The 24,107-nt window shown below is 38.7% G+C and overlaps 1 long non-coding RNA gene across 1 annotated transcript in view; it reads left to right on the top strand.

Moving 5' to 3' along the window:
* The window catches only part of LOC118152893 (uncharacterized), a 45,896-nt gene extending 23,312 nt beyond the window's left edge, over positions 1 to 22,584 (top strand). The window contains exon 5 of the long non-coding RNA XR_004741881.3: positions 477 to 22,584. This is a non-coding gene — a long non-coding RNA (uncharacterized LOC118152893). The remainder of the gene's footprint in view (positions 1 to 476) is intronic.
* The last annotated feature ends 1,523 nt before the right edge of the window (positions 22,585 to 24,107 follow it).

Genomic DNA, 24,107 nt, shown 5'->3' with positions numbered 1-24,107 from the left:
AATCTTTCCAACTCAGCCTCCTGAGTAGCTGGAACTACTGGTATGCACCATTGTGCCCAGCTCAATTGCTATTTTCACTAGCATTATAAACATATACTTTTTGTGGAGATATCATTTATATTATTTAGATAACTGGACCTTGAAATGTAGGGGACAAATTATAAAGAAAAGCAAAAAAAAAAGATTTTCCATCATGTAAAAATAAAGATAAAATTTGTTTCCTGTGATTATTTAATGGAAGTATTCTGTATTACAATAAAAACAGGCTTTCAAAAATCAACCTTCAAAATTATTCACCAGTTTTAGCTGGTGAAACAGTCAAGTTGAATAGAAAATTGTCAAGTTCTAATTATAAAGCGAGTCAGAATAAGCTAAGTTATGCTGCAATAATAAACAAGTTCAAATTTTCAATGGTCTAATGCCTCATGTGCACTGCATATTTGAAAGAAGGCCCTGCTCTTTGTGTTTATTCAAAGATGCTGCCAACAAACATTTGCTATCAACTCCTATTTCCATGGTCTCTGAAGCAGAAAAAGTGATTGTGGTAAAGTATGCACTGGCTCTTAAGGCTTCCACATGGAAATGGCACATGATACTTCTCTTTAACATTTATTTGCCCAAGGTAAGTTAGTGACCATACTTAATTTAAAATCACTGGTGAAGTGCAATTCTACCATGTTTCTGTAAGGAGAGGCAAATTGGACGATTCATAAACAGACCTAATAACCACTATAATAGAAAAGGTAGGCCAACAAAGAGCAGGAAGTTGGGGCTTAGGTTAAGCTTAAAGGTAAAGTGGGTGTTGTACAGAGACAGCCAGAATGGTGGTGTGCAGGGAAATAGGCAGTACGTTTTGCTCGATGGGAGAGATGATTCAAACCATTCTACTCTAGGAAGATGGCTATTAGTAAGACCTCAAAATAGCTGGGACCCAAAAGAGTTTTGGCTTCTGATTCTCACTAAGAATAGTAAGCAAGAAGACAATATTAACCTGGTGGTAAAGGGATTATGAGGACTGAAAGCACAACTACAAATGGCCTTTGTGTATTAATCAGTGTTAACTACATTGGTAATGAATTACCTGTTGCACTTGGCTTTCATTTTACATTCCTTTGTTCTATAATAGAAAATCATGTTGTCTTGTCATTGGCAGTATGTCTTTTAGTCTCATTGGAATGGATTGAGTAATTAATTACCCAGGGTTTTAACTGCAGGCCTGAGACCTCATCTGGCCCCAACATACTTTCCACTGGCTGTACTCTTCCTTTTTTATATAATGTATCAGATACTAGGTGCTTTATTTCAGTCAATACAATGAAGATTTCTCTATGAATTAACATTCCAAAGGAGGAGGAGGGAGACAAACATGATATGTAAATTGCTAGTATTTAGTAGGTAATAAGTATAGCAAGGAGCATCAGGAATGCTGGGTAGTAGTGAGTAGAGTTGCATTTTGAAATTCTTTCTTTCTTTCTTTCATATATATCTATATATTTTAATGCACTTTAGGTTCTGGGGTACATGTGCAGAACCTGCAGGATTGTTGCATAGGTACATACATGGCAAGGTGGTTTGCTGTGTTACACCGAACCGAGCATAGAAAGTCAACACCAAGACAAAAGTATGCCAAATTGCAGGGTTTATTGCCGGTGACCACGGAGGACTCACGTCTGTCCAACTCGTGGCAGAGAAAGAAGGGTGACAAGACCTTTATATACCCATAAAACCACCTTGGGAGTGGGAGTGAGGGGCTTCAGACATTCCGAGGGCTAGTGGATTCTGCAAATCACTTTCTGGGCGGAGATGAGGGTGAGGGGCTTCCGGACATTCCAAGGGCCAGGGGACTATTTGACATTCTGATTATTACTTAAGTGGTTCACAGAAGCTAAGATTAGCATTGGTTTACACATTGTCTGGGTAGTGTGGGGATCACAGTCCTTAATTACTTATTCACATTTGGGTTACAGAGAGCAGTTTCAACAGAAAGCTGAGGTATGTTTGAGGTGTGCAGTTTTACGGGCTTTTTACCATGTCACATTCCCCCCTTGTTTTATTTACAGGAATTAAATCATTGATTCCTCTAACTGGTTAGTATTGTTTGTTTGTTCTAAGCACTCATATTGAGATCTTAATATTATTAATTTTATGGAGTCTACCCTAGATTTTATGAACTTGAGCAGTTGGTTTAGGAGGCAGGGGCCGAACATGAGACCCAGTAAGAGTAGGGCCAGATGTCCTACCAGGCCGGTGAGGAGGGAAGTGAGCCAAGGGGACCAGGAAAACATTTTTTATGCTGGATGGTAAAGATGTTTTCCTTGTCCTACCCACTCATATATACCCAGAGACCCTAGGTATGCCCTGTTGTCCATCTCCTATCTGGATACAGGACTGTTATTTTGAGTGGGTTACAAGAACCAGTGTAGCAAGGGTTTGGGGGAGAGTCTCGGGTGAAAGAAATAAAAGAGTCTTTGTTTGTAGCATATCCTGATATAGTGGAGATAGTCTCACAGCCCCAGTGGGGCAGAAGAACTCCTCTAAGTTTCCACAATTCCACCTCTTTCGTGGGGTGGACCCTGGGCATAGATATAGCCCCATAGTCTGCAGTTGTTTTTTGGCCTCTACGTTACCACACCCCATTTCCTTTGCTTTCACCATATTTCCCCGCCCCCATCTCTTTGTCGATATTTTTATATTTAGGCTTTTACTCAAGAGAGTGCAGAGGTCTAGGGAGAAGGTTATGGGCTCTATGGGGATGTACTTTATGGTTAAATTGACAAGGGTGGTTCCAGCCCTGAGTACAGTACTAACAAATTGTCCTGTTAAGCCTTCCGTGATGACCCATTGATAATAAGTGGGCATTAAGGGGGGGGTTCCTTTCGGGGGGTGGGTACAGGAATTAAGATTAGGATGACGACTGTGAACAGCATGAAAGTCTTAGCTTTAGGTGGTCTGCTGAAGCTGAGGTCACTCTCCATTGTGTGTCCAGGGGTGGGGGGCAGTCTTGACATGTGAGTGCTGAATCCAGGCAGTCAGTCTGTCCACCTTGATGGCCATGGGGGTGACCAGAATCCTGTTGTAGGGTCCCTTCCAGTGAGGAGTCAGGCTGGAGGCGATGAATCTCTTTACCAGGACTTCGTCTCCCAGCTGAAAGAGGTGTACCGGCTGGTCAGTGAGGTCCCCTGGGGTAGGTTGAGCTCCTCTGATGAGCGAGTGCACCTGGGACTGAACAGACTGGAGTGCCTCTAAGGACTTAAGGAGTGTTTGGTTATGGACTTCAGCATGCACGGTATCTGCGGGTCTGGGGAGTAAGGGAGGGGGCCTACCAAACATGATTTCAAAAGGGGAGAAGACTTTTTGATAGGGTGTGCATCGGATATGGCGGAGGACAAAAGGAAGCAGGTTGACCCAGTTTTCACCGGTTTCCAGAATGAATTTTGTTAAAGTCTCCTTTATGGTCCGGTTCATCCTTTCAACCTGACCTGAACTCTGGGGGCGATAGGCACAGTGTAGCTTCCAGGATATGCCCAGGGCCTTGGCCAGGCCCTGTGAAACCTGTGCTGTAAAGGCAGGACCATTATCTGATCCCAGTGTCAGGGGCAAGGCGAACTGAGGAACCAGGTCCTGTAACAATCTTTTTGTTACTACCAGTGTGGTTTCTGACCTAGTAGGAAAAGCCTCAACCTATCTAGAAAAAGTGTCTACAAACACAAGGAGGTATTTACAGCCGCACGCTGGTGGCTTTATTTCAGTAAAATCTACCTCCTAGTGTTCCCATGGGCTAGTACCCCTAAGTCTTATTCCTGCCTGACTAGTTTTACTGTCTTCTGGATTTACCCTGTCGCTTACATTACAATGAATAGTAGTTTCCCTAACAATCTCATGTAAATGTGGAATGTAGTATCTGGCCCTCAACAGCTCAGTGAGTTTTGTTTGTCCTTAGTGGCCTGGTGTGTCCTTAACTAGAGTCCGTCCTAAAGCCTCGGGGAGCACAATCCTTATGTCCGGTAGAATCCACCATCCTGTGGAATCTTGTCGTCCCCTCTGTTCTCTAGCAAAGTTTTCTTCCTCAGGCGAGTACATTGGGGTAGGAGGCAGGTTTGGGGCTGGCTGAGTCAGAAGAAGAGTCAGAGGTTTTACTGGCCCCAAGGCTGCCTGTCTGGCTTGCAGGTCAGCTGCTGTATTTCCCCTTGCCTCTGGTGAATCTCCCTTCTTGTGTCCTTTGCAGTGTATTAATGCCACTGCCTTGGGCTTCCATATAGCTTTTAGCAGGGCTAGGATTTCTTCTTTGTTTTTGAAGATTTTTCCTTCTGAGGTAAGCAATCCTCTTTCTTTAAAATGGCCCTATGTACATGGGCTGTAGCAAAGGCATAACGACTATCAGTGTAGATATTGACAGTTTTTCCCTCTGCCCAGTCCAAGGCCTTTATCAGAGCTATGAGTTCTGCCTTCTGGGCTGAGGTCCTGTGTGGGAGAGCTTGGGCCCAGATAACCCGCTCTAGAGTGACCACAGCTGCCCCGGCATACCTGACTCTGTTGACCATGAAACTGCTGCCATCTGTGAACAGTACCTCTTCTGGGTTCTGCAGGGGGATGTCGGTGAGATCCGGTCACGCAGCATGGAGGACATCTGTAGTTTGTTGGCAGTCATGTATGGGCTCCTCTGGCTCGCCGTCAGGTAGCAATTTGGCGGGGTTTAAAACTGTGGCCTTTAAAAACTTTATGAGGGGCTGGTCCAAAAGTAGTGACTCCATCGCATGGGGAGCTACTAGGTTTAACTCCTGCCTCAAAGTTAGCTTGCCTGCCTCCTGGACTAATAGGGCTGTGGCCACTACCGCTCTTAGGCAAGCCAGCCATCTGGAGGCTACAGGATCAAGTTTTTTTTTTTTTTTGAGAGGTAGGCGACTGGCTGGGACCAGGGTCCCAGAGTTTGGGTGAGCACCCTCTTAGTGACTCCCTGTTTTTCATGCACAAACAACTGGAAGGGTTTAAAGATGTCTGGCAAGGCCAAGGCTGGGGCTGCAGTCAGGGCAGTCTTGAGCTTGTCAATAGCCCGTTGCTCTATCTCTGTCCATGTCAAGGGCTGATTTCCTCCAGTGCAGGCATACAGGGGCTATCTCAGCAAATCCCAAAATCCATAGCCTGTAGTACCCTACTGTCTCAAGGAATTCTCGAACTTGGCATTTCGTGGTGGGGGTGGGTATTTGCAGCACTGCTTGGATTCAGCTGGGTGCCAGTGCCCGGTTGCCCTTCTCTATAACATAGTCCAGGTAAGTAACTTTCAGCTGGCAGAGTTGGGCCTTTTTAGCTGAGACCCAGTACTCCAAAGTCTGTAGGGTCCTTAGTAATGACTGGGTGGTCTCTTTACAGTCCTCCTGGGTTTTTGTGGCCAAGAGTAAGTCATCCACATATTGGAGCAGGGTACATTCTGGGAACTCAGCTCAGAAAGCAGCAAGGTCTTGGCTCAGCATCTCATTAAACAAAGTGGGGGAATTTTTAAAACCTTGCTGCAGCCTCTCTGCTGGATTTCTGGTCCCCGTGAGTTAACTCGGGTTTCCTGGAGTGTTGTTATCACTGCGTTAGTAACTCCCTTATCTTGCTTGGCCTCTAAGGTATCCCTATTGTTAAAAACTTTTTGGGCAATCTAACAGCTGAGCTAAATTTATTTTCTGGAACCCCTTTAATTTTTGAAATTTTTCTTTTGATGTCTGGGACAGACTGGGAAACGAAAGCCAGATTGATGGCCCGCTGATTCTCCGGGGCCTCAGGGTCAACAGGAGTGTAGGTGTGATAAGCATCCTGTAGGCACTCAAGGAAAGCAGATGGGGACGCCTGTGGACCCTGGGTCACGATCCCTACCTTGGAGAGGTTGGTAAGTTTTTGGGCTGCCCCCGTAACCCCCTCTAACAAGTACCGGTGAAAATTGTTCAAAGCCTGCATGCCCACTGGGGTTTTTGGGTCCCATTGGGGCCTGGTGGAAGGGAAAATTTCATTAATTTGTTCCTGGCATCTTTTGATCCTCCCCCCGGTCCCAAGTATTGCTTTATGGGCTTCTTGTCTAATTCTACTCCTCTCCTCTGTGGTGAACAAACTCAGTAATAATTGTTGGCAGTCATTCCAAGTGGGGTGATGAGTCTGCAGTACAGATTTTAAGAGCCCTGTCAAAGCCTGGGGCTTCTCAGAGAACGGGGGATGTTGAACTTTTTGACAGAACTTACTCTACTGTAAAGCCCTGCCACTGCCTTAAGATCCCCAGCCTCCCAGCACGACCCCCTCCCGGGGAACTTTCCATCTCACAAGGTTTCTAACCCTCCCCCACTCGCCAGGTTAGCAGTTCCCCAGCCCTCCCAGGAACTATTAAACTCAGCAATTCCAAAGCCCCTCCCCTCCTTCACAGCCCCTCACACTGGAGGCATCTGCCGGCTTGCAGGCCGTAAAAATTCCCTTTGCAATGCCACAGGTGCTGCTTGTCAATTTTGGGTGCAGTCTGGCAGATATTTCCTTGCTCTTAATAAAGCTTGTGTCATCACTTGGTGTTTTGGCCCTCTCTTTAATTTCTATCACCTTCCAGTTATATAAGTCCCTTGACAAGAAAGGGATGTGAACAAAGAATTGGCGACCCTGATTGTCTCTCCTGTTGGGGGCACCTCTTGGAGAGGAAGGACCGCCAGTGGGTGTGGGGCCCCGCTGCGGGTGTGCAGGGGGAACAAGGTTTGATTACTAGTACTGAGGGGATACTGAGGCCCTGGTTCAGAGGGCATTCAGTAGGGTGGAGGTAATTCCTGATCTTCCGCTGGGGCGGGGAGAATGGCTGGCCCAGAAGGGGCTTTCTTTGGGCCGGCTAACGTGACCTGAAGTCTAGCCTGTTTTATGCAACGTTTCAGCCATGGTGGGATTGTTGGACTAAATCTAACCATAGGTTAATGTACAGAAACTGGTCAGGGTGTCCAGGAGTTTCTGTGACCATTTTCCATACAGCCTGGGTAAATTTTTTAGTCTTAGGTCTCAGTGTCAGGCCACCTAATTCTAAAGGATGACTATTCTAGTTTAGATAAAAAGCAGAGTTCTCCAGGGGTTAATTTTACACCATATTGAACTGAAAACCTAACTTCGAAGTTGGCCATCGTGCATTGGAGAGGTGCACAAGGCCGGGAGCTAATGACCCTATTGGATTTTTCTTTCAGTTTTTAAATTTTTCCCTAAGAGATTTTACTAATTTAAGACTGGCTTCACTGAGGATTTGAACTAACAATCTTGCTAGTTTTGGGGGGCGGGGGCTACGTTTTAACTACTGTGCTAACAAGCAACTTGCATTACAAAGAGTTAGAAAGCTGTTCTTAAAGCCAGTTTTTAGATGCAAATACTGCACAATGAGGCAGTGTGGCCTTCTTGAAAGCCAGGTGGGGCTGGCTGCCGGCAGAGAAGGGGAAAAAAGAACACTTTTTGTGTCAGTTTAAAAACTGAGCTCTAAGCTGACTGCGAGTTCCTTGCCCCTGAAGCTTTTGGTCACTTTGACACAGGGACCCTGAAAAGCATTAAATTCCTGTCTCCCTATCTCTCTCTCCTTGCTCTCTTCTCTTTGTCTCTCTGTCTCCTCTCTCCTCTTTCTTCTTTCCCTCTCTTACTTTCTTGTTCTCTCACCTCTCTCTTCTTCCCCTCTTCTCTCTTTCTCTCTGTTCTCTGTCTCCTCTCTCTTTCTCTCTGTTCTCCGTCTTCTCTCCTCTCTCCTCTCTTTTTTTACTTTTTCTTTCTTTGGCATAACCAATTTTGGAGAGCCTCCAATTCAAATTTTTCCCTCTCTAAAGCAGGTTTTAGTAGGGTTTCTGCAGCTAGGTCTTGCAAGGACTAGACAATTGAATTGGTGGGTCTGTCTCTAGTCCTATCCAAAGGGACAGGGGTAAGGGCCAGGATAAGGTGGCGGTCTCTCCGCAAACCACAACTGGTGAGAATAAGCTCTATGGAGGTTTAGTGCTGCTTGGGCATAATCCTCTTGTCTATAGGCTCTCCTATCCAAAGCCCGTGGAAAAGTGGGGATGTGGCAAAAGAAATGAACTAATAGATCAACTGGGTGTGTATTTTGCACCCACCACAATTTGTAGAGTGAGCAAAAGAGTTGCCAATCTGTCATTAGTGGTTTATGGCACCCAAATTCCCAACAATTGTGATGTCAGTATGCCTCCCTGTGATACACCACCGGGTACTGCCCATAACAACATTGGACACTTTTCTGACAGAATAGGCAGTTACCAGTTTTCCATTCCAGCCTGACAAAGAGCTCTCGTAGACCCTGATCTAGGACTTTGTTACCTACAACCCCAACAGTTTTATGGGGCTTTTTACCATGTCACAACCACCTCCATCCCCCAGTAACCTGTATCTGGCATTTCTCCCTATGTTATCCCACCCCAACCTCCCTACCCCCACTGTCCCTCCCCTGTACCCCCTCAACAGACCCCAGTGTGTGATACTGCCCTCCCTGTGTCCATGTGTTCTCATTGTTCAACACCCATGTATGAGTGAGTACATGCAGTGTTTGATTTTCTGTTCTTGTGTCAGTTTGCTGAGAATGATGGTTTCCAGATTCATTCATGTCCCTACAAAGGATGCATACTCATTGTTTTTTTATGGCAGCATAGTATTCCATGGTGTATATGTGCCACATTTTCCTTGTCCAGTCTATCATCAGTGGGCACTTGGGTTGGTTCCAGGTCTTTGCTATTGTAAACAGTGCTGTAATGAACATACATGTGCATATGTCTTTATAACAGAATGATTTGTAATCCTTTGGATATACAACCAGTAATGGGATTGCTGGGTCAAATGGAATTTCTATTTCTAGATCCTTGAGGAATGGCCACACTGTCTTCCACAATGGTTGAACTAATTTACATTCCCACCAATAGTGTAAAAGTGTTCCTATTTCTCCACATCCTCTCCAGCATCTGTTGTCTCCAGATTTTTTAATGATCACCATTCTAACTGGTGTGAGATGGTATCTCAATGTGGTTTTGATTTGCATCTCTCTAATGACCAATGATGATGAGCATTTTTTCATATGTTTGTTGGCCTTATATATGTCTTGTTTTCAAAAGAGTCTGTTCATGTCTTCTGCCTACTTTAGAAAAGGTTTGTTTGCTTTTTTATTGTAAATCTGTTTTAGTTCTTTGTAGAGTCTGGATATTAGCCCTTTATTAGATGGGTAGATTGCAAAAACTTTTTCCCATTCTGTTGGTTCCCAGTTCACCCTACTGATTGTTTATTTTGCTGTGCAGAAGAAGCTCTGGTGTTTCATTAGATCCCATTTGTCTATTTTGGCTTTCATTGCCAATGCTTTTGGTGTTTTAGTCATGATGTCCTTGCCTATGTCTATGTCCTGAATGGCTTTGCCTAGGCTTTCTTCTAGGGTTCTTATGGTGTTATATCTTATGTTTAAGTCATTAATCCACCTGGAGTTAATTTTAGTGTAAAGTGTCAGGAAGGGGTCCAGTTTCTGCTTTCTGCACATGGCTAGCCAGTTTTCCAAACACCATTTATTAAACAGGGAATCATTTCCCCATTGCTTGTTTTTCTCAGGTTTGTCAAAGATCAGATGGTTGTAGATGTGCGGTGTTGTCTCCAAGGCCTCTATTCTGTTCCATTCGTCTATATCTCTGTTTGATACCAGTACCATGCTGTTTTGATTACTGTAGCCTTGTAGTAGTTTGAAGTCAGGTAGCATGATGCCTCCAGCTTTGTTCTTTTTGCTTAGGATTGTCTTGGCTATGTGGGCTCTCTTTTGGTTCCATATGAATTTTAAGATGGTTTTTTTCCAGTTCTGTGAAGAGGGTCATAGGTAGCTTGATGGGGATAGTATTGAATCTATAAATTATGTTGGGCAGTATGGCCATTTTCACAATATTCATTCTTCTTAACCATGAGCATGGAACGTTTTTCCATCGTTTGTGTCCTCTCTGATTTCCTTGAGCAGTGGTTTGTAGTTCTCCTTGAAGAGGTCCTTTACATCCTTTGTTAGTGCAAACCAATTGCAACAGCACATCAAAAAGCTTATCCATCATGATCAAGTAGGCTTTATCCTGGGGATGCAAGGCTGTTTCAACATACACAAGTCTATAAACGTAATCCACCACATAAACAGAACCAAAGACAAAAACTACGTGATTATCTCTGTCAATGGCAGAGAAGGCCATTGACAAAATTCAACAGGCATTTATGCTAAAAACTCAATAACTAGGTATGGATGGAACATATCTCAAAACAATAAGAGCTATTTATGACAAACCCACAGCCAATAACATACTGAATGGGCAAAAACTGGAAGCATTCCCTTTGAAATCTGGCACTAGACAAGGATGCCCTTTCTCACCATTCCTATTCAATATAGTATTCAAAGTTCTCACCAGAGAAATCAAACAAGAAAAAGAAACAAAGGATATTCAATTAGAAAAGGAGGAAGTCAAATTGTGTCTATTTGCAGACGACATGATTATAAATTTAGAAGACCCCCATTGTCTCAGCCCAAAATCTCCTTAAACTGATAAGCAACTTCAGCAAAGTCTCAGGATACAAAATCAATGTGTAGAAATCACAAGCATTACTATACACCAATAACAGCCCTAGAGAGAGCCAAAGCAAGAGCGAACTGCCAATCACAATTGTCACTGGCTGTATTCTAACAATGGTTGTCACCCCTCACTACTGGAAACCTAGAAATGGGAGAAGATACAGGTCTAAAGACTAAGCACATTTTTTTGTCCCAACCTTCTGACCACCAGGAGAAACAAGTTGATCTGTCTACTTATCTCTATCTATCTATCTATCTATCTATATCTATCTATCTATCTACCTACCTACCTATGTATCTATATAATGTATCTATAATACTATTTTCATATGGGTCTGATACATACTTTTGTTTAATCATTGGCAAGACATTGCTCTAATCTTTGTACTGGAGTGGAGTTGAATAGGAAAGAAATTAATGTGAGCAGTTTCTTCTCTATGAACATGACAAAAATGTCAACTATACCATTAATTCAAGCTCAAGGCTGTTTATAGATCTGTATATTATAGTCACAGTATCTCCAAATTTTTCTAATCCTTCTCTTATTTATGGATACTTCAAATAACTCTGAGGTACACAGTCTTGTCTTTAGTCACTACTGAATTTGGCAGAATCCAGGGCAGATGGGATGTTTGAGTGAGAGTAGAATGTGGCCTTACTTATAAATCTCTCCATGCCCCAGGGGCATTAGACAGTAGAATTTAAATTTCTTCTATTTCATTACTGGTGACTACAGACTTAAACTAGACTTTGACACTATTTTCTTTCTTCAAGCAAGAGTATGTGCTAATCAAATTTGGGGGGCAAGTATGAGTAGCACTGAACTGTGTGCTAAGGAACCACACCCTGGCATAATATTATTGTTGAGAATTATTATAATTACACATGTATTCATCCTGTGGCTGTACTGCTTAACTTCCAATAAATGATCATTAAGGTTTAAATTGGCAGTTCGTCTAGGTTCCCTTTTTCTTTTGAAATTCTGATCAAATTATTTTACAAAATTCATAATACCCTAAATTATAATGAAAAATAAAATAACAGAAACTGTGAAAGAACATTATTTTTATTCATAGCAATCTTTGATTTTCTAATTTTACTCTGTTTCTCAATTTTCAACATCTTTCTGTGAATAAAAGCACACTTTTTGGAGAGGGAACATGAGCTCTTCCTGGGATTATATTTAAAAACTCACCCCTACTCTTAGGGAAAATTAAGAGAAAAATACATTTGATTTGCACACCCTAAAATATCTCCATTTGTTTTCTTAACTCCTGATAATAAGTGGTTTAGGGGATTATTGTGTTAAGATAAATAACTTGGTCCAAAAGCATGCAACTAAACTGAGCATTATAAATAGTGTTAATGAAGTCTTAAGCCAAAAGTCAAACACAATCATAGTAGATCTCAAAGTGAGAGACCTGTTTATCAAAATTAAGTATCTCACCTATAGCAATGTAATTTAAAATACTTTTACTTTCCATATGAATTGGAATGTATCATTTCCCATTGATAGTAGTAGAATATCAATCAATATATTTATTGTTCCTGATTGCTTTAATAGGAGAGAAAATGAAAAAAAGTGTTTAAGTATGGAAAAATTCCTTTATCCATTCATAATAATATGACTATCTCTAGTATCAACAGAGGGGTTATATTTCCCACTTTACTGCACTGTCACAAAGTTTAAGTGAGACTAAGTCAAATGATCACATTCAGTGTCTATAAGAGGTATCAAAAAACCAGTATCTATTATTATAACACAGGCAGTATTCTGTACCAGAAATCTCAAGTGATCTTTTACCCCTCTCCTGCATTTGCATCCTGCCCAAATCCAATTAATCATTAAGTTCTAGCCTACATTTAAGTAATCTTTAAGTTCTAGTTGAGTATCATGTGAATCTAATTACTTCTCTCTACTCATACTATAAGTATGTTTTTCCTGGTTTACTCTCAACAAATATTTATTAACTGGATGAACATATGGCCATCAAAGTATTCTAAACTAAAATGATTTGCCTTTCTCTAAATCTACTCTGAGCAGATTTTATTGATGGTGCTCACATTATTGTTCATGCCTGGAAAGCCTTCTTCCCATGGATCCTGTTAAGACTTAACAGTTTATCAAAGCCTGTATCAGAAAGCTTGTTCTCTTACTCTTCTCCTTTCCAAAAGGAAAGTTATCCTCTTACTCTTCTCTTTTCCCAAGGCACATAAACATCAGATTCACTAGGGTGGAAATGAAGGAAAAAATGCTAAAGGCAGCCAGAGAGAAAGGTCAGGTTACCCACAAAGGGAAGTCCATCAGACTCACAGTGGACCTCTTGGCAGAAACCCTACAAGCCAGAAGAGAGTGGGGGCCAATATTCAACAACCTTAAAGAAAAGAACTTTCAACCCAGAATTTCATATCCAGCCAAACTAAGCTTCATAAGTGAAGGAGAAAGAAAATCCTTTATGGACAAGCAATTGCAGAGAGAGTTTATCACCACCAGGCCTGCCTTACAAGAGCTCCTGAAGAAAGCATTAAACATGGAAAGGAACAACCAGTACCAGCCACTGTAAAAACATACCAAATGATAAAGACCATCAACTAATGGGCAAAACAACCAACTAGTATCAAAATGGCAGGATCTGACTGAAACATAACAATATTAACCTTAAATGTAAATGGGCTAAATGCCCAATCAAAAGACACAGACTAGCAAATTGGATAAAAAGTCAAGACCCATCCATGTGATGTATTCAGGAGACCCATCTCACGTTCAAAGACACATATAAACTCAAAATAAAGGGATGGAGGAAGATTTACCAAGCAAATGGAAAGTTAAAAAAAACCAGGGGTTGCAGTCCTCATTTCTGACAAAATGGACTTTAAATCAACAAAGATCAAAGGAGACAAAGAAAGGCATTACATAATGGTAAAGGGATCAATTGCAACAAGAAAAGCTAATGATCCTAAACATGTATGTACCCAATACAGGAGCACTCAGATACATAAAGCAAATTCTTAATGACCTACAAAGAGACTTAGACTCCCACACAATAATAGTGGGAGACTTTAACATCCCACTGTCAATATTAGACAGATCAATGAGACAGAAAATTAACAAGGATATCCAGGACTTGAACTCAGATCTGGACCAAGCGGACCTAATTAACATCTACAGAACTCTCTACCCCAAATCCACAGAATATACCTTTTTCTCAGCACTACATAACACTTACTCTAAAACTGACCACATAACTGGAAGTAAATCACTCCTCAACAAATGCAAGAAAATGGAAATCCTAACAACCAGTCTCTCAGACCACAGTGCAATCAAACTAGAACTCAGGACTAAGAAACTCATGCAAAACTGTACAACTACATGGAAACTGAGCAACCTGCTCCTGAATGACTACTGGATAAATAATGAAGGCAAAAGGAAAGCAATCTATTCTTATATTTAACTAATGTAAGAGTAGTTTTCTTATGGGACTGCTAGGGTAACTCTCTTCTAATAGATCAAATTCTTTGAGAAGATGATCAAGGAAATGATCGTCTATGCTTCCAAGAGTCTAGAACAATTTCTTCTATGTAACTGAAGCACAATATTCATTTGTTTTAACATAATTGATATTTTAACATGTTGCAGTACTTCCCAAACTTAGTTGCAAATTATCTGAAGAAATATTTTAGGATGCAGATTTCCAGGTCCTATCCCAGTCTAAAAAATCCAAACCCCTGAAAGAGTGCTGCAGAATGGACTCTTCGGGTTCTGATGCATCGTATATGTGAATAGGCAAGCTAAAATATGTATCTATCCATTACCTAAATCCAACAGTACTAAACATTCATTGAGAGTCAGAAAGCAGTGTATAGCTGGCCCTTTTGAAATTTTCCTATTTTTCTTAGTCCAACAACTTACATTTTAATATTTATAAGTGTTTCTCCAAGTCCTTTCTTTAAAATCATTAATTTGAATACTGTCTTTTTCTTTAATCAAATGAAAGCAAAAGATTTCAGCAAAATTAAAAAATCCGTATCATCCTCTCACATCATTCCCACTACCACTTTATATGAACGTGGTATTTTATAATTTGTCAATTTAACATGTATTTACCATTTCCATTTTTTCACCTATTTTTCTTAGCTATTTGTCTTCAGCTTTGTTAATAATCATTATTAATATTTTCATATTTCAGTAGTATCACTGAGTTATTTAAGGGCTTGAGTTATTTTACTCAATTAAAAGTACTTTTTTATCTGGTTTTTCATCATTTGAAGTCCTTCTCTAATATTTGGTAATCTTTTTTATCTTTTATAATTAGTATTTTAGCCAAATCATCCATTTTCATTCTACCAAGATGGTAGCAGTATATCCTTTCACAAATACAATAGCAAGTAGGTCCTCATTCTATTCTTAGATTTGAAATGAATAAAAATTTGTCTGGTGAGCAAATATTCCCAGTGTTTTTTTCCTTTTCTTAAAACACCCCAAAATTATATGTATTTTAATTCAAAGCACTCAACAGAAAAACATGACCAATAGTAAGATAGTAGATCCAAATAACCTCATATCAAAATTCATTCTAAAGAACAGAAAAAAAAATATTAATCTAGTTTGATAAAACTCAAATGTAATGAATCTACAACAAATAGCAGCATTTGTTTTGATAATAACCTCTGACAGTTAACACTGGTGTAAAGCCTACTTTGAATCAGATATTTTACGTAATTATGTCTGCTTCTATCTACAGTAACCCTATCAGATTAAGTACTATTACCCCCAGTATATGGATGTAGAGAAGCCTGTTAAATAACTTTTCCAAGACACATAGCCATAAGTAGCCTCACCAGGTTTCAAGCCCAAGTCCAGCAGGCTCTAAAGCCCTTTACCACACCATTATCTATCAGCGAAAAAGACTCAGTATCACTGCTAAACTCCTATGAGGCCAGCTGCACTCTGTTGCCTTTGATTTAGTCACTTAGCATTCCTAGGATCAATTTCTTCTTATCAATATTAAATATTATATTAAAACTTTTTAAAGTCCTTTGCAGCATTGAAACTCTGAGGTTCTAGCATAGAAAACCTAATGTTTCATCACTATTTAATCTGTTATTATCCTGTATGGTGAAAAGCCATTACCATTGATATGGCTTGGATATAAGTCTCCCCAAATCTAATGATGAAATGCAATCCCCAGTGTTGCAGGTGAGGCCTGGTGGAAGGTATTGGAATCATAGGGGCATATCCTTCATGAATGGCTTAGTGGCATCCCCTTTGTTATGAGTAAGTTTATATGAGATTTGATTGTTTAAAAATGTGTAGCACTACTATCTCTCTTGCTCCTACCCATCCCCCCATGTGAGACACCTGCTCCCCCTTCATGATTAGAAGCTTCCTAAGGCCCTCACCAGAAGCTGATGCCAGTGCTATGCTTCCTGTACAGCCTGCAGAGCCATGAGAAAGCTATACCTCTTTTCTTAAAAACTTCTCACCCACAGGTATTTATAGCAATGTAGGAATGAATAGCCTCTCACACACACAAAAATAGAATGCAGGAGTAAAACACTCATAAAAATATAGCTGCAAATGTGGAAGACATTTTGGAGTAGGCAGAGATTGAAAGAGTTTGGAAGGGTCAGAAGAAGATGCGACTATCAAGGAAAATTTGGATCTTCTTAGAGAGACTGGTTACATGGTTGTGGCCAAAATGCTGACAGTGATGTGGACAGGGAAGTCAGGATGAAGAGGTCTCAAGTGGAAATAAATAATGTATCGGAAACTGTAGCAAATTCATGTTTGTTATGCCTCAGCAAAGAGTTTAGCTGCATTCTGTTCATGCCGTAGGGAAACTGTGGAAGTTTGGACTTTACAGTGATGATTTAAGGTGCCTCTCAGAGGAAATTTCTAAGAAGGAAAATGTTCAAGATGCGGTATGTCTGCTTCTAACATCCAATGCTCAGATGTGGGAGCAAACAAATGACCTAAAGTTGAAGCTTATAATTAAAAGGTAAGAAGAACATTAAAGTTTGAAAAATTTGCAGCCTGGACACAGGGTAGAAAAGAAAGCCCCTTTTCAGGGGAAGAATCCAAGAAGGCTGCAGAGTAACCACTTGCTAGAGAAATCTCCATAACTAAAAGAAAGACATGAGCCTGTAGCCAAGACAATAGAAAAAAGGCCTCCAAGCCATTTTCAGAGATCTTCAAGGTAACCCTTGCCATCACAGTTCCAGTGGCCCAGAAGGACAAAATGGTTTCCTAGGCCAGGCCAGGAGCACCAAAGACTTGTGCCACATAAGGTGGCTGCTCCCTGCATCCCCCCCATTCTATGGCTCTAGCTAGAGCTCAAAGGGGCCCAGATACAGCTCAGACCACCACTTGAAGGGCGGACATTCTATGAACCTTGGTGGCTTCAAGGTGGTGTTAAGCATGAAGGTGCACAGAGGACAAGAGTAAAAGAAGCCTGGCAGTCTACACTGAGATTTCAGAGGATGTACAGAAAAGCATAGGGTGCCTAGGCAGAAGCTTGCCACAGGAACAAAGTCCTCACAGAAAACCTCTACTAGGGCAGTGTGAAGGAAAAAGATGGGGTTGGAGCCCCAGCAGAGAGTGCCCACTGGAACATACCTAGTGGAGCTGTGGGAAGGGAGTCATCATCCACTAGACCCCAGAATGGTATATCTACCATCAGCTTCCATGCTGCACCTGGAAAACCTACTACCACTCAACTCCAACCTGTGAGAGCAGCTATGTGAGCTAAACCTTGAAAAAACATAGGGGTGGAGCTGCCCGAGACCTTGGGAATCCACCCCCTTGCAGCAGTGTGCCCTGATTGTGGGACATGGAGTCAAAGGAGAACATTTCGGACCTTTAAGGTTTAATGACTGCTCTGCTGGGTTTCAGACTTGTGTGGTGCCTACAGCCCTTTCTTTTGGCCATTTTCTTTCTTCTGGACAGAGAATGTCTACCTAATGCCCGAACCCCCATTGTATCTTGGAAGTAAATAACTTGTTTTGATTTTAGTCTTATGGATAAGAGAAACTTATTTCCAAATAAGATTTTGGACTTGAGACTTAGGACTTTTGAGTTAATGCTGGAATGAGTATGGCTTTGGGGGACTTTGTGAAGAGATAATTCTATTTTGCAATGTGAGAAGGATGTATCAGGGACCAGAGGAGAATAATATAGTGAATTTGTACTCTCCAAATCTCATGTTGAAATGTAATCCCAGTGCTGGAGGTGAGACCTGGCATGAGGTATGGGGATCATGAGGGCATATCCTTCATGAATGGCTTAGCACCAGCCCCTCTGACTGAATTCATTCAAGATCTGATTGTTTAAAATTGTGCGGCATCTCCCAATCTTTCTTTCTCCCACACATGCCATGTGAGACATCTGCTCTCCCTTCAGGCCCTCACTAAAAGCCAATGCCAGCACTGTGTTTCCTGTACAGACTGCAGAGCCTTGAGCCAACTAAGCCTCTTTTCTTATAAATTACCTAGCCTCAGGTATTTCTTTATAGCAAGGCAAGACACAGCCTAACACAATCAGCTAACTGGAGCTTTAATTTCCTTTGATTGTCTAATTTTCATAGCTCTTGTTTATTTTCTGAGAATCATTTAATTTATCGTTGGGATTCCTCATGTTGCTTTTGTGAAAACAATGATCTTGATATGACTGTTTGGATTATTTCCCTTTTTGCTACACTTATTTTTTAATATGTAATACTTTTAAACTGACTCGTGCCCATCAATAAAGCAAAATGTGATGGGATTTGTATTAAAAAAATTAAAATGAACTTTTCCATTATAAAAAGGAAGCATTTTATTTAACTTAATGCCATATTTGATATATTGCTTCTAAGATCAGGTAACATATTTCCTGGACTCATACATAAATCGAGAGTGAGATATACTCAGTGAGGCTTTGATTAGGTAGGGTTGCCCATGATTTTTAAGTTTATCTAATGATCTGAGCATTTTATCAGAGGTATTGTCTTACTAATTTTTGAAACAATTCTCAAATATCATTGATATAATAGAAGTTTATTGATACTCTTTTCATTTTTGTTTCTAGTTTTACATATTTAGGAAAGACAATAACATGGATTAAAAGAACACAGACTTAAAATCAGATGTCTTAGGTTTGAAATCTAGTCCCACTTTTGTTAGACAGATGAGCAAATTACATAACATCTCTGGGTTTTAGAATCTCCCTCTCCAAAAATAAAGTCATGGGTTTTCCCATGACTTTTAAGTTTATCTAATGAGCTGGGCATTTTATCAGAGATGTTTTCTTACTAATTTTTGAAACAATTCTCAAATATCATTGATATAATAGAAATTTATTGGTTTTAGAAACTCCCTGGGTTTTAGAATCTCCCTCTCCAAAAATAAAAGTAAAAAATACCTACAGGTTTAACAGCACAATAAAATGGCAAATTCCTAATACTTATTAGTTTAAATCATGCTTTCTGTGCCCACTGAGGACAGTTATTTATTGTATAAAATAATTCTGTTATCACAAAAACATTAATATACGTAGACTTTAGTGGAAGTGTCGCTATCCATATAATGGAGTCTCAAAACAAGGAAATATAGAAAAGAATGAAAATTGTACAATATATGACTGCAAATTTCCCCAAATTATAGAACAAAAGATTTTGGAAAAAAATCGTTAAGCAAGCATAAGAAGTCCAACACATAGCAACATAATGAGCCTGTCTTTATAGATCAATGGAATGAAATAGAGAACTCAGAAATACTTATAACAAACTTATCTTTTAAAAAAATAACAAGAATTTACTCTTAGAAAAGAACACCTTTTCAAGAAATAGTGCTGGGAAATTTGGGTTGCTCTATGCAGAAGGAAACTGGACCCCTATCTCTCACCATATAAAAAAATCAACTCAAGATGGGTTAAAGACTTAATTGTAAAACTTGAAACTATAAAAATACTAGAAGAAAAGCTAGGTAATCTCTTTAGGACATTGAGCTAGGCAAAGAATTAATGACAAAGACCTCAAATCGCAGGCATCAAAAACAAAAATAGACAATGTGCCCCAATTAAACTAAAAAGCTTCCCTATAGCAAAATACATAATCAAAAGAATGAACAGTCAACCTGCAAAATGGTAGAAAATATTTGCAAACTATACATGGCATAACATAATAACGTATTTATAAAATTTAATATCTGAATTAAAAGAACTCAAGGAACTCAACAACAACAAAACAAATAATCTCATTAAAAAGTGGACAAACCTTTTGAAGGTGCCATTCTTATGAGCCAAAAGTTTGTTGTTTAAAAGTTCATTTTGAGGGAATAACATGTAATATAATTTGAAATAAATTATATTAGTAACCTTAAAAGAACATTATAACTGAATATTGTGAATGGGGTGAATTTGTTAAATGAATAACTTTGATAAAGTTTTCATGCACAGGCAAAATGTATTCACTAGATTTCTACACAGTGATATACTTTTACTTTGTAATTTGTAGTTCTCAAAAGACTTTTTTTAAAAAAATAAAGTCTATACTTAACAATAAATAAATAAATAAATAAACATATTTCAAAAGAGGACATACAAATGGCCAACATATGAAAAACAATCTCACTAATCATCAGAGAAATGTGAATTAAAACCACAGTGAGATATTATCATACAGCAATTGGCATGGCTATTATTTAAAAGACAATAACATTTTGGTAAGAACACAGAGAAAATGGAACTCTTACACACTGTTGGTGGCAATGTAAATTAGTAAAACATTCAGTATGAAGATGTTTCAAAGAACTAAAAATAGGACTATCATTTATCAGAAATCCCACTACTGTATATCTATCTACCCAAAGGAAAAGAACTCATTACATTTAAAAGGTACCTACATCTGTATGTTTATCACAGCATTATTCACAATAGCAAACATGTGGAAACCACCTAACTGTCTACCAACAGATAATTGGATGAAGACAATGTGTAATATATACAAAATGAAATATTATTCAATCATAAAAAATATAAGCATGTCTTTTGCAGCAACATGAATAGAACTGGAGGCCATTATCTCAAGTGACAGAAGTCAGACATAAAAAGAAAAATACTGCATGTTCTCACTTTAAAGTTGGTAACTAAATAATCTATACACATGAATATAGAGTGTGTAGAGTATGAAATGATAGACAATGGTGACCCAGAAGAATAAGGAGGTAGAAAGAGGATAGATGATGAGAGATAACTTAAGGGGTAAAATGTATGCTATTTGAGTGACTGATACCCTAAAAGCCCTCATTTCTCCAATATGCAATCAATGCATATAATAAAAGTATACTTGTACCCCATAAATTTATACATACAAAAATAAAAGAAAAAAAAAGAACCTCTGTCTTCCTATTAAAAAAATATCAGATTTACATTTGGTTCTCAAGAGTAACACTTTAAGAAAAAAAAAGTGCAGTAATGTTTTCAGAAGTATTTCTATTTATAGAACTTATATACCAAAAAATCTATCATTTAATAAGAGAGTAAATGAAAATATCCTCAATGCCTCTGAAGTTTTGTCACACAAAGTTTCTTTAAAACATTTTGGGAAACAGAACTTCACAAGAAGATAAAAATAAATACAGGAAATCATTAAAATATATACTGGAAGTGGGCTATAATAAGTAACTTATATCATTCTATCATTACCCAGAATGGGGCCCCAAAGTCTGCCAGAACAAGAAATAAATAAAACCAATATGCCAGGGTTAAGAGATGGGAAGGGCAAGAGATTACTGAAAGCTAGAAAGGGGAGCATGTTAAAATCATTGCCTTGTTTATGCAAAATATAAATATACTGATCAATTTCAGAAATAATAGAGAAAAGTAAATTTAGGTATAAATCTTAATAAATTAAGGTAGTTTCCAGAAAACTAATAATAGACACTTTCTAAAAAAACTCATATATTAGAATAATCAACCTTTTCAATGAGGCCAGAAAATGACAAAAAGAAGCAAAATAGAAATACAGAAATAGAAAATGTTAATATGAAATAACATGGCAAAAAAAGTCCTAATGTAGTATTACTTATATGTATTAAATGTATGTATGATATGTATTGTATTAAATATATCAGTTAAAAGACAGGAATCTGAGGCTTGATACAAAATAAATAAGAAAAGAAAGATCTGGACATATGTTTTCTGTAAGAGGCAGACTTAAACTAAATGAATGTAGAAATTTTGAATGTAAGTAACTGAAAAGAAATGTATCAAACAAATAAAAAACAAAAAGAAGGCAGATTAAAACTTTAATAACAGGCAAAGTAGAATTCACCAAGGGAAATTCACAAGGTAAAACAAAAGATGTGGTATATCTGTAAAAGAACAATAGATCTTAAAAATGCAATATCACAAACACATATGCACCTATCAACATAGCCTCAACATTGATTTTTTTAAGAACTTAAATAAAGCTGTGAGTAAATGCATAAACCAAAAATTATGCTGAAATTTTTTTACAAAAAAAACTGAGTCTAATGCATAAGCAATATAAATATGAGCAAAGATCTAGAAGATTTTCAAAACACAATAAGCCTGAACAAAAGAATTACAGAAGTTCTGAGACACAATATGAATATTTTCATGTTTCCGTATAGCTAGGATTTCTAAGCAAAGAAAACTGAAATGTCATATAAAAAAAAGAATTTTCTTTTCTTTCCCCAGACCCACTTTCTCACATATCAAGTGTCAGACCTGGAGCCATCTGTTTCCATTCAAAGGGCAATAAAACTTTTCTTCTCAGGTGCCAAGCGCTAGCATACTAGGGGCAGGATTCTTCACTTTTTTTCTTCTCAGAGAAAATTTATTTACTTTAGAGAAGAGAGTGGTATGTGCATAGCAATTTCTACATAAACTTCCAAATTCACAAGCTTGTGTTTCTTCTTTTGTAGTGCAAAATATATTCTGTCAACATACAAAGGGTAACATCTGCTATCATTGAATCACTCTTGAAAGAGGAACAATGGGTCATGAGGAATCAGTGTAATGGGAATCTATTATTACTTACTACTTAATCTACTATTAAGTAGTAATAGTAATAAGTAACCTTTTTGTTTTTAGTATAAAAAGAAATATAGATATTAAAATCTTATTAAGAACATTATACTCAATAATAAACAATACATATGCTTTCAATTTCCTAAGCTATAACCAAATCCCTATAAATTTCTAACAATTAAGAATATATAGTTTGTGTTCTCTGGCCATAATTAAATAAATGTGACTAACAACAACAAATCCTTTGATCTGGAGAAGTATAAATGTATTAACGAGTCACCCATGAACAAAGCACTACATTAAAGTTTATAGTACACTGTTAGTGCAGTACCAAGAGGAAATTTATAGCTTTAAACATATAAATCAAAACAGTAAAAATAGTAATAATAAAATATTATGAGTTCAAATAACACAATTGGAAAAAGGATAGCGCAAATCCAAAGAAACAGGAATAAAAAATTAATTTCATAATTGCAGTATAAATTATTGAATTAGAGAACCGCCAAGCTAATAATTAATTTTTTTTTTTTTTTTTTTTTTTTGAGACGGAGTTTCGCTCTTGTTACCCAGGCTGGAGTGCAATGGCACAATCTCGGCTCACTGCAACCTCCGCCTCTTGGGTTCAGGCAATTCTCCTGCCTCAGCCTCCCGAGCAGCTGGGATTACAGGCAGGCACCACCGTGCCCAGCTAATTTTTTGTAATTTTAGTAGAGACGGGGTTTCACCATGTTGACCAAGATGGTCTCGATCTGTTGACCTCGTGACCCACCCGCCTCGGCCTCCCAAAGTGCTGGGATTACAGGCTTGAGCCACCGCGCCCGGCCGCTAATAATTAATTTAAAAATTGAACATTGTGCTAATATTGGGAAACCCTTGACAAAGCTGAGGAGAACAACCTAAAACCAGAAATCTTGGTCAACATCAGAAAATAAAGAAAATAAATAATAGACAACATATTTGAACATGTAAATAATTATAAATGAGAAAGTCACCTACATTAGCAGTTCTCAAATGTAGTCTGAAGATTTTGAGGGTTTCTAAGACCCTTTTAGAGTTCACAAGGTCAAGACTATTTTCATAATACTAAGTTCTTTTTGTCCTTTTCACTTTTATTATCTTATGATTATACAGTGATTTCAGAAGCTGTATGCCATATAACATGGCAACAGACTGAAATAAAAAGCATATGTAAAAATTTAGCAGTTTCTACTAAGTCAAACCTTAAAGGCTTTGCATAAAGCTAAAACAACTCAATTCTTTTTAATGTATTTTTATTTTGGAAATATATACTTATTTTTCATTAGTAAAATGTTATTTATATTAACTTCTAATGACATATTAAATAGTTAAAAATTTTCTATGTTGTTATTATTATTATTATTATTTTGAGACAGAGTCTTGCTCTGTCGCCCCAGGCTGGAGTGCAGTGGCTTAATCTCAGCTCACCGCAACCTTTGCCTCCCAGGTTCAAGCAATTCTGTTTCAGCCTCCCGATTAGCTGGGACTACAGGTGCATGC

Source organism: Callithrix jacchus, chromosome 4, assembly GCF_049354715.1.
Source record: "Callithrix jacchus isolate 240 chromosome 4, calJac240_pri, whole genome shotgun sequence".
Taxonomy (NCBI): Eukaryota; Metazoa; Chordata; class Mammalia; order Primates; family Cebidae; genus Callithrix; species Callithrix jacchus.
Note: the sequence above shows the minus strand (reverse complement) of the source record. Positions and strands in the feature narration are given on the sequence as shown.